The sequence below is a fragment of the Antedon mediterranea genome, chromosome 3 (genome assembly GCF_964355755.1).
Source record: "Antedon mediterranea chromosome 3, ecAntMedi1.1, whole genome shotgun sequence".
In the NCBI taxonomy this organism is placed as follows: Eukaryota; Metazoa; Echinodermata; class Crinoidea; order Comatulida; family Antedonidae; genus Antedon; species Antedon mediterranea.
In genome coordinates this window covers 17,153,494-17,162,775 of record NC_092672.1, presented here as the reverse complement: position 1 = coordinate 17,162,775, position 9,282 = coordinate 17,153,494, and the positions used below count along the sequence as shown (strand labels likewise).

The 9,282-nt window shown below is 32.7% G+C and overlaps 2 long non-coding RNA genes across 5 annotated transcripts; one reads left to right on the top strand and one right to left on the bottom strand.

Annotated features, from left to right (window-relative positions):
- Nucleotides 1-2,730: 2,730 nt before the first annotated feature.
- Nucleotides 2,731-8,770, top strand: LOC140043663 (uncharacterized). Of its 4 annotated transcripts, none has more exons than XR_011844340.1 (10): nucleotides 2,731-2,917; nucleotides 3,761-3,977; nucleotides 4,214-4,258; nucleotides 4,621-4,877; nucleotides 4,992-5,183; nucleotides 5,601-5,731; nucleotides 5,952-6,143; nucleotides 6,299-6,402; nucleotides 7,261-7,506; nucleotides 7,854-8,770. It is a non-coding gene; the product is annotated as an uncharacterized lncRNA (long non-coding RNA). The 4 variants fall into 4 exon arrangements; XR_011844339.1 differs by having other exon boundaries at nucleotides 5,601-5,827; XR_011844341.1 differs by lacking the exon at nucleotides 5,601-5,731.
- LOC140043664 (uncharacterized) lies at nucleotides 4,223-5,641 on the bottom strand. Its single transcript, XR_011844342.1, has 5 exons — nucleotides 5,536-5,641; nucleotides 5,300-5,444; nucleotides 4,968-5,160; nucleotides 4,739-4,875; nucleotides 4,223-4,491 (listed from the first exon to the last, which is right to left on the bottom strand). It is a non-coding gene; the product is annotated as an uncharacterized lncRNA (long non-coding RNA).
- Nucleotides 8,771-9,282: the final 512 nt, after the last annotated feature.

Here is a 9,282-nt window from a genome sequence, read left to right as displayed (position 1 = left end):
ATAATTCTTTTGCATCATTCAAATTAATAGTTTGATATAATTAATAGAAATGTCAGAAATTCTGATAATGAACGATCAGAAAAAGTCATAGCTGACGCTTTAAATGCTAGCCTTCTTGCTAATGCTAAAGCCTGGATGATGGGGATAGACGAAGATTCTGACGGCGAGGATAGTTATTGAAAACGAAGAAGAATGTGTAAGAATTTGTATAGGCCTAATCATGATCTAGAGTAGAAGTGAGTTATGTTAACAGATTGTGTGTGCTCAAAATAATCCATTAATCAACATAATTATGTAATTTTTAATTGTTGTATTTTATATATGAAGATGATAATAAAATTGAAAGAAATTAAAGTGTAATCTATACTCGTATTCATTGTTTAAGTGTTAAAAATTTCATGTAGATTCAGTAATAATAACTAATGGTATCCAAGGCGAATGTGTTGTGGTTATTGAATAAAACCAATGTAATTGTCCACTGAACTTAAAAGGCTGTTTTCTAATTGTTGATAATCTATTGAATTCGGAAGTAATCTATTGAATTCGGAAGTTCTTGGTTGAAATAGGGTCATATCTTAATTGCCTTGAAATAAATTATAAAGCAAGTTACATTATTTTTTTTTAGAAAGCTTAAAGAATGGAGATTAATATTATAATAATAATTTAAAAAAAAAAAAATAATTTCAACCCAAAGCTCCTTTTGTGGTGACACGACACATATCTCTTTTGTAAAATAGGATACAAACTAAACGTCGCCGCGCGTCTTTGGACACTCACACTCACACACACATTAGGCTATTATGGGGGGGGGGGGGGGGGCGAGGGAAATGGTAGATATAAAAAGAGAAATTTTAACAGAAAAAAAAGCACAACAAAACGGGAAATGATGCTGCGAAGATCAGTAACTGAAAAGCTGAGAATTCAAAGAACAGAATACTTTGAAGAGAGATTTAAACGAATTCTGTTGATCAAAGGCTACGATGTACATCGAGACGTTTACACAGACCATACCACTCACGAAATTTATTATGACCATCAATGGTACATTCCGGGGGAAGCGGATGTCCGGATTTCGAAAAGTATGGACTTTCATCCAACGATAGCACACACGGACTTGTTAGGAAAACCGATATTGAAAATGATGATCGCATATCTACTCCAGGGAGCGAATATAGAATTCGCATACACTGGTCGACGTAGGCCTACGTATTTCATTGAGGAATTGGACGAGTATCTGCAAAGAATTCGGTTGCAATACATCAAAGGCGTAATTGTACAGTTTTACGATTTTACGGTGTTTGTGCTCTCGACGACCAATGCAATGTCCATATTGTACGGTACGTTTTCGGCTGCTCAACATAGGTTATCAATGTCTGATTATCACCGGGAGTTTTACAATCAAAACTCACGAGACATTTGGATGATGTAAGTAAAAAAAAAAATTGTTTTTCTGCTTCATCTTCTTCTATTACTTTTCTAGTTACTTATGCATAGGTCACGTCTAGGCTAGGTAGGCCTAAATTGCATGTATTGCAAGTTGCTAGCCAGGTAGCGATTTTTTTTTTCGTACATAATTTGGGGACCCCTCATGAAACGTCACAAAATAAACATGAATAATTCATCAGTTAAATTTGTTTTTCCGTGTGCACCCAAGCGTATAGCAACAAGAAGTGATTAAACTAAAGCGATACGATTCTTTCTACAGTAGAAAAAATTACGCGGCCTGGGATTCTAGGTCAATTCACGTGATTGCCTTCGCGCCCTCTTCTTCACACACACACCACTGGCATGCATAATGTGTCAAGGCTAATCGTAATTCTGCTATTTTATTATCAAACAATATGTACTCAAAGAAAAATGCGCGTATATGAACACATGAGATGGGAAAGATTAGACCCACGAGAATAAAAAATGTATTTTTGTGTAATGTTTATTGTTTAATTTTGCTGACTTATATTAGTATTACTCGGACTGTGTCATACCTAACACACACACACACACACACACAGCTACTACTTGAATAGACCGTGGGTTTAGAGACTAACATTAGGCCTAATACATGTAGTATTAATAGAAACTATCATTTTTTAACACGTAATTCTTTAGTAATAAATTATATTAAAAACACCATAAACTAAAGGCTGATTATTTTGACAATCCACACAAAACGCCGTTATTCTTTTATGAAATTGCACGCCGCAACCACAGCGTAGATAGGCCTAGAATCGTACCGCGCGCGCACTTGTGTAATCACTTCTTGTTGCTATACGCTTCGGGTGCAAACGGAACAAGAACATTTTTATTAACTGATGAATTATTCATGTTTATTTTGTGACGTTTCATGAGGGGTCCCCAACTTATGTACGAAAAACAAAATCGCAGCCAGGTAGGCCTGTCCCCCAAAATGTATTTTATTTTTACTGCTTTTGGAATACCTGTACATATACAGTCAATATATAAAGTGTTGCATGTAGTATGCCTATGGACTTAGTGAGTTATGTTTTGTATAATCCACTGTGTTGTTGCTGGTAATGTGTTTACATTGATATAGAAAAGTTATAATTTTGAAATACATTGTATGTTTCTACGGTGGTTTCGTTATTGACAAAAAGTCATACCCCCTCTATAGTTTTAATCTTAATATTTCCATAACCTAACCAGAGAGGGCGCACTATAATAATAATAATAATATTTATTTGGAACAACACTTTTTTAACAGTGGCACACATGCGTAGATGGTGCGTCCATACCAATCACAACATTAAAAATAAAAACTGAAACGAAAATAAAACATATTTGAGATAATGACATAAAATTTGACTCGAAAATATGAATATTCATGAGAAAATGTTAAATGAGCGGTTATTTTATCTTACTATGGGATGGCGAGAAAAAAAGCGTGTTTCTTCGAAGCCTGGTGAGTAGTTGAAATTTAGAGTGTAAATATGCTTAAAATTAGTAATTATTCAATGTAAAAATATGGTTAAATTTGGATATTTATATATAATTAGTTGTTAGTCACTTTAGGAACTGAGATTTATTTTATTTCGTAGGCAATTGTTACGAGAATTGTTAATATAAGGTTTCAGCTTGACGTGAACCGTATTTGAATTGTATACAGCATGGCCAAGATCGCCCCATCTAGTAGGCCTAGGCTACCCCCACGACGTGGGTAGTCAGGTCCACTTACCAGGTTGACGCGACTTGGCTTGGCTTGTATATAAAGATAATGATTATTTTTGATTTAAAAAAAAATACATTAGCCTAGGCTTAGTTTAGGTGATAATATTAATGTAAAATTTTAAAACTTAACATAGGCTAGCCTAGGTAGGATGGATATCTGGATGGGGTGGACTGGGTAATAATAATGATTAAATCAGCGATGATGTCCAGTATACTAGCTAGCCTAGGCCTAGTAGTAGTAGTAGTAGTAGTTAGTAGGCCTACTAGGCTAGTATATCCACCCATTAATTAATGAATTCAGTAATATAAAAGATACTGTTTAAATGGTATGTATATTATTTAACCTAAAACCGTTTGTTTTAATATTTATAGTATTAAACAGTTTTTTTTAAAGGGTAATGAGGAAAAAATATGTACTTTTTACTTTAGTCAGCTTTGTCAAAATGTTTGTAGGCATAGGCCTAGTCCCTCTATTTAAATAAATACTTGAGTTGACAACACTGCAGTTAAATTAATATTTACTGATCCAAACATGTCTTGGCATTTAAACAAATAACATATAATATTTTTTTTTCAGAACACATGGATGTGCTCCAATCAATATTGTCACAGTCAAAAGTGATGGGCATTGAAGTTAAATGAAAAGGGTAATTTGCATAGAACTATTCAGGTGTATTACAAAGGATGCCATGGTTTTGGCACAGAATGTATAAGAATATCAAATGACAGTTCTCCTACTATACATCCACAATAACAGGAATGAATTCAGTAATATAACAGATACTGTTTAAATGGTATGTATATTATTTAACCTATAACCATTTGTATTAATTCTTATAGTATTAAACAGTTTTTTTTTAAGTAAGTGAGGAAAAAATATGTACTTTTTACTTTAGTTACCTTTGTTTTGTAAGCATAGTCCCTCTATTTAAATTAATACTTCAGTTGACAATGCTGCAGTTAAATTAATATTTACTGAACCAAACATGTCTTGACATTTTAACAAATAACATATAATATTTTTTTTCAGAACACATGGATCAGCTGCAATCAATATTCATATACTGTTTAAATGGTATGTATATAAACTAACATTTGTTTGAATATTTATATTAAACACTAATTAAGTGAAGAAAAAAGAAATGTAGGATGTTGTCTACAGTTAGTTGACATAGCAGCACTTCAATCATCTACTGCTCTGCATAAATGTATGCAAGCACACCTAACTAAATTTTGTTTATACAGATATTTCCAATATTGCAACAGTTTGTTGACATAGCAGCACTTCAACCATCTACTGTTCTGCATCTGCAAACAAAAACAAATATGTTGATAATACTATTATTTCTACAAAATCATCAAAGGTTTACTGATGGTATTTAAAATGCATACTGTGCTTCCTTTTCACAGCATGTTTTATTTTTGCTTGTACTTCAGGTTGTGTGAAGATTAAGTGATTCTTCATCACTGACATTGTTTTTGCCAGAACTGACTTTACACCATACAGACTTCTTTTTTTTTTTTGGTTAAATGACCAGTGAATAAGTTCACCCACCTGCTCATTTAACAAGCTGATTCCAACATGCCATCACTTTAAAAATTCCACAACATGAAATTCGAGCATGTGCAATTTTGGAGATATGTTGATCTCCAATTTTCTGCAGTTGGACATGAAGTCTGATATATTTGAAGCTGTAAGTAAATTAATATATAAATTTAATTAATTCTTTAATAAGCAGCTGAGTGATAGAAACTCAATTCAGATTTTTTTTTTTTTTTCTTACCAACAATATCAATTTCATTCTCAGTCATTGCATTGGTATGGTTGATTGCCTTGTGTATGTCTGAAAATTGGTGGAAGATAGGTGTATAAATCAATTGTGATTGCAATTTTTCAAGAAATCCAATTGGGATATCTGAGCTTTGTTCCTCTAGAACCTGGTTTGATGCAGATGTTAGCTGGTGAATAATATCAACCTGTGAACAATATTGTCAATTGGGTAAATATTCAAACATTGCAACATACAACACTTAGTTTTTTAATAATAGTATTGTCATTAAATTTAAACTGTATACTATCTTAAGTAGATGGTGTATTGTTTATTTTTATAATCACCTGGCAACACTTGTGTACATGATTGCCTACAAAGGCCTTCCCATGATAGGCTTGACTAGGAACCTTGTTTTGTTTGGAGAACTTCCTCCATTGCACAAACAATTGGCCCAGTGCCCTATTTCAAACCTTTGTTCAATTTTGTTTCCTAAAAAAAATACATAATCTGTGTAAACTACTTTTGAATAATTAATTATGCATTCAGAATGCAGTATATGTATGTGTAATACTATTCGTACTTAACATGCCATGTCTTTGATTTCTTGTTGCTTTTCAGCAATACTCATAATTTGTGTCTTTACAGAATCAGATGCTGATGCTTCTGATTTGCAGTTTAAAAATACAAGCGGAATTTCATCTTCTAGGTGGGAAATTTGTGCTTGCATATCTGAGATGTGCTTCATCAATGCTGAATTTGTTGCAGCCTGCTCTACAGTAATTTTGTCGAAATTATTGACACCTCCATCGGAATTTTTTTTGCCTTAACCTGAAGATCTCTGAATCCAATGTGTGCATTTCATTTTCTAACAGGTCATATAATTTCTTAAACACTCCTAAAGAAATATGGAGGCTTGGTACAGATACCTGCAATAATAACACATTTTCAAATGTAACCTCAAGATTTTATATTAGTACTATTACTTTATTATTTCAGTACTTGTACAAGTGTCGGACTGTATTATGATACAAATTGGTGAGCAGCATCATCATGGTGTTGTAGTAGAAAGGATGATAGTAGACATCAATGAACAATGGTGTTTCATTTTATCATTCTCCATAATGTGTGTCATGGTCACCTAAAGGATGCACATTGGACAAATGATGCACTTCTACCGGGGGTCATATGGTAAGTCACACAATTGATAAGTGCGATATTTCCTACATGGTTGATGTCAATAGGCACCATTGTTTTTCTGATTACACTCCTGTATACCTCCTTGGAGTTTACCATTCCATGATCTTCAAATAATTGATAGTCTTCATTCAATGTCTTTATAATAGACCTGTGGTCTTTTGGAACATCACCTCTGCATATCTGATGTTTGGTATGATGGCAAAAGAGACTGCAGTACCTTCCTAATGAAAGATTTGAAATAACAATTAAGGTTTGTATACAATAAATTATAATTCACATTAAATGCATATTAAATAAGATACTGTGTCTTACCATTTGGTCCATTGAGGCCATACATCCCTGACAAAAACTCCTAGTCTCCAAAGAAAAAGAGACGAATTTTGTGGCCCCTTAAAGGAAAAAAAAAATTAAAATTAATACAGCACACAAAAAAAGATTGTTTTTTAAAAATTAAAATGATTTTAATGTTGAAGACATACCTCCATTCAGTTTCTTCGCATACATCCGGAAATACCCTGCTGATGTTGATGGTATAATCTGCTGACTCAAACATTAGAATAACAATAATGTTGCGAAGGGCATTTGGTTTCTCTAGACTGCAAATTTGCAGTTCAAATTTCCTACTGCCACCTCCTTTGTCACCTCCAAAAATTTGATCCATACTTCTTTGTTGTAGAACTTTAGATTGTTTAATCTGTAAGTGAAATATACAATATTGTATTTTATTGTTTGCATAAATTTGGAGTTACAAAATGTAAAATAAGCATGTTATTTACTCATGATGGTGGTCCAAGTAGGAAAACATCAACCTCTCAATATTAATCACTGGCAAAACAGGGGCCAGAAAATATTACAAATGCATTCTCAGCATTTGCTGCATCGCTTTTTAAGATGAATTCATCCATGGAACCATGTAAGTATCCATCTACAATATCCAATTGGTGATCTCGCATTTTGCCTTCTGATGCTATAACACCTGGTTTCACATATCTTGAATAGAATTTAGAATAACAATTGTAAAATGACATTTTAAAATACAGCTAATTAAAATGTTGATATATTATTTTATGCACCACTATTTTCTTAATTTTCATACTTGCCTTCTTAGTTTCAGAATTTGTTGCCAAGTAAGATCGCAGTCAGCTTTGATGGCCAGTGACCTGTCAACATCATCAATGATACCAATTGGTGGCAAGTTAGATTGCATTTTATGATTAAATTGAAGTTGAGCTGAATCATGCGATATTGAATTTCGTATGGTTGATAATTCATGGGTGCGTCAACTGAGGGTTCTTTTGCCAACACAACTGCTGGATTTTGTAGCTTTTTGTCATAGTAGTAATTGTCATTGGCTGTAAGTAAAACATTCTTATATGTTTTATATTTACAAGATTTATTGTCAAAGTTTAATACCTTATTTATTCATGTTCAGGGAATGTGTTTTAATACAATATTGTGTGGTAGGGTAGTTTATTCCAATAAATTCGGTAACAAAACACCCTGCATTGATAGTCAGTTTTTAAAAATATGTCTAAAATATATATACTATTATATATAATTTTTAGGTTCATTTGATTTGCCCATTATTCAATAAAATCTCTGTACTTTGGTACAGTGGTTTTGTGAAAAATGTTGGCTTTCTAAAAAAAAATAACTCACCCTTCTATTTGTTGGTAACTCAATTTTTTTTTTTTTTTTTAGTGATTTGGATACCAACTTCCTTGCAAATTGCTGGACAGGTTCGGGTATCTTCTCGCCAACAATTTCTTTGTTTATGGTCTTAATTGCATTGGTTACAGCATTATACCGTTGCTCAGCCTCTGTTGTGCATTTATGCTGACTGCACTAGTTATACTTCAGACATTTCCCACACAACCGACATTGCAATTCAACCGTTTGCAAAGATTGTTGTACCAGTAATGATGGTTTTTTTCATGTCACGTTCAAATGTTATCGGTGACGCACAGGCAAAACATGGGGAATGTATGTAGTCGAAGAGTACAGAACAATTGACAGAGACAGTACATACAAAAATGGTGGGAACACTGAGTTTCTGCATTATCAAGCGACAGAATATGTTTACAAATAGAACATTGAAACAAAGACAGTGCTGATTGGTCATAAAGGGTGAATTGCTCAGTTAATGAATTGAATTTTAAATCTTGCATGAAAGTTTTTTTATTGAATTTTATCCTGTGACCTTGTTTCTGTTGATTTTCATAAAGATAACAAGCTGTGCACTGTAAATCATCATGTTGTCTCCAGATGTAAGGTGTAATTAATGTCGTTTGTTTGTATGCAGCTGATTGACAAGTATGACAAACATATGATGGATGAACATTTTTATCTTCTTCAACAATTTTAATGTTTAGAAAATTTAAAGTTTGTGTTTTGATGCTTTTAAGTTCATATTTTCAGTCAGAAATTTTGAATTTTATTCCACAAATTCTACAAATATTTAATAAAGATTCAGAATGGAAATCCATAATTAGTATTATTTGTAGGCCCTAGGCCTAATTAATTATGTAATTTTTGTAATCAGCAATTTATTTACACAACACAAATAATACAATGAAATACAGTAAAATGATAATGTAAATAAAGTTTTATGAACAGTACAGGTATAGTTCAGTGTTTCTCTCTCTCTCTGGCTAGGCATCTTAATATGCCAAAATACCCACATCAATTGTCATTAGAGTTTAAAAAAAAGTAGTCTTATTTACCAGGTGTGTAGAGCCTCTAACCAGTTTTTTACGTCAAAACGAAAACTTAAACGGTGAAAGAATAAATATTGAAAATGATCGTTGAACAGTCAGTTTTTCGGTGAAGTGACTACTACTGTACTTTGCGCTTTTTATTGAGGGCGCTATTTATTTACAATTCTATCGAGTACGGCGGTCGTTAAAACAGTCGTACTATTTTTACTAATAACTGAATTAATATTGCATAATTTGAAGTATTACTTCATTGCTTGTTGTAAAACTAATATATTTACTTGTAAATATTATTATTTGTTGTTAATATTTTATATTATGATTGTAACGTTTAATTTACTAGCTTAGTAATTATCGCTATCTCTGCGATGTTCGCTGGGCTCTCGCGTTCAGTCAAGCGTGCAAAACCTTAACAA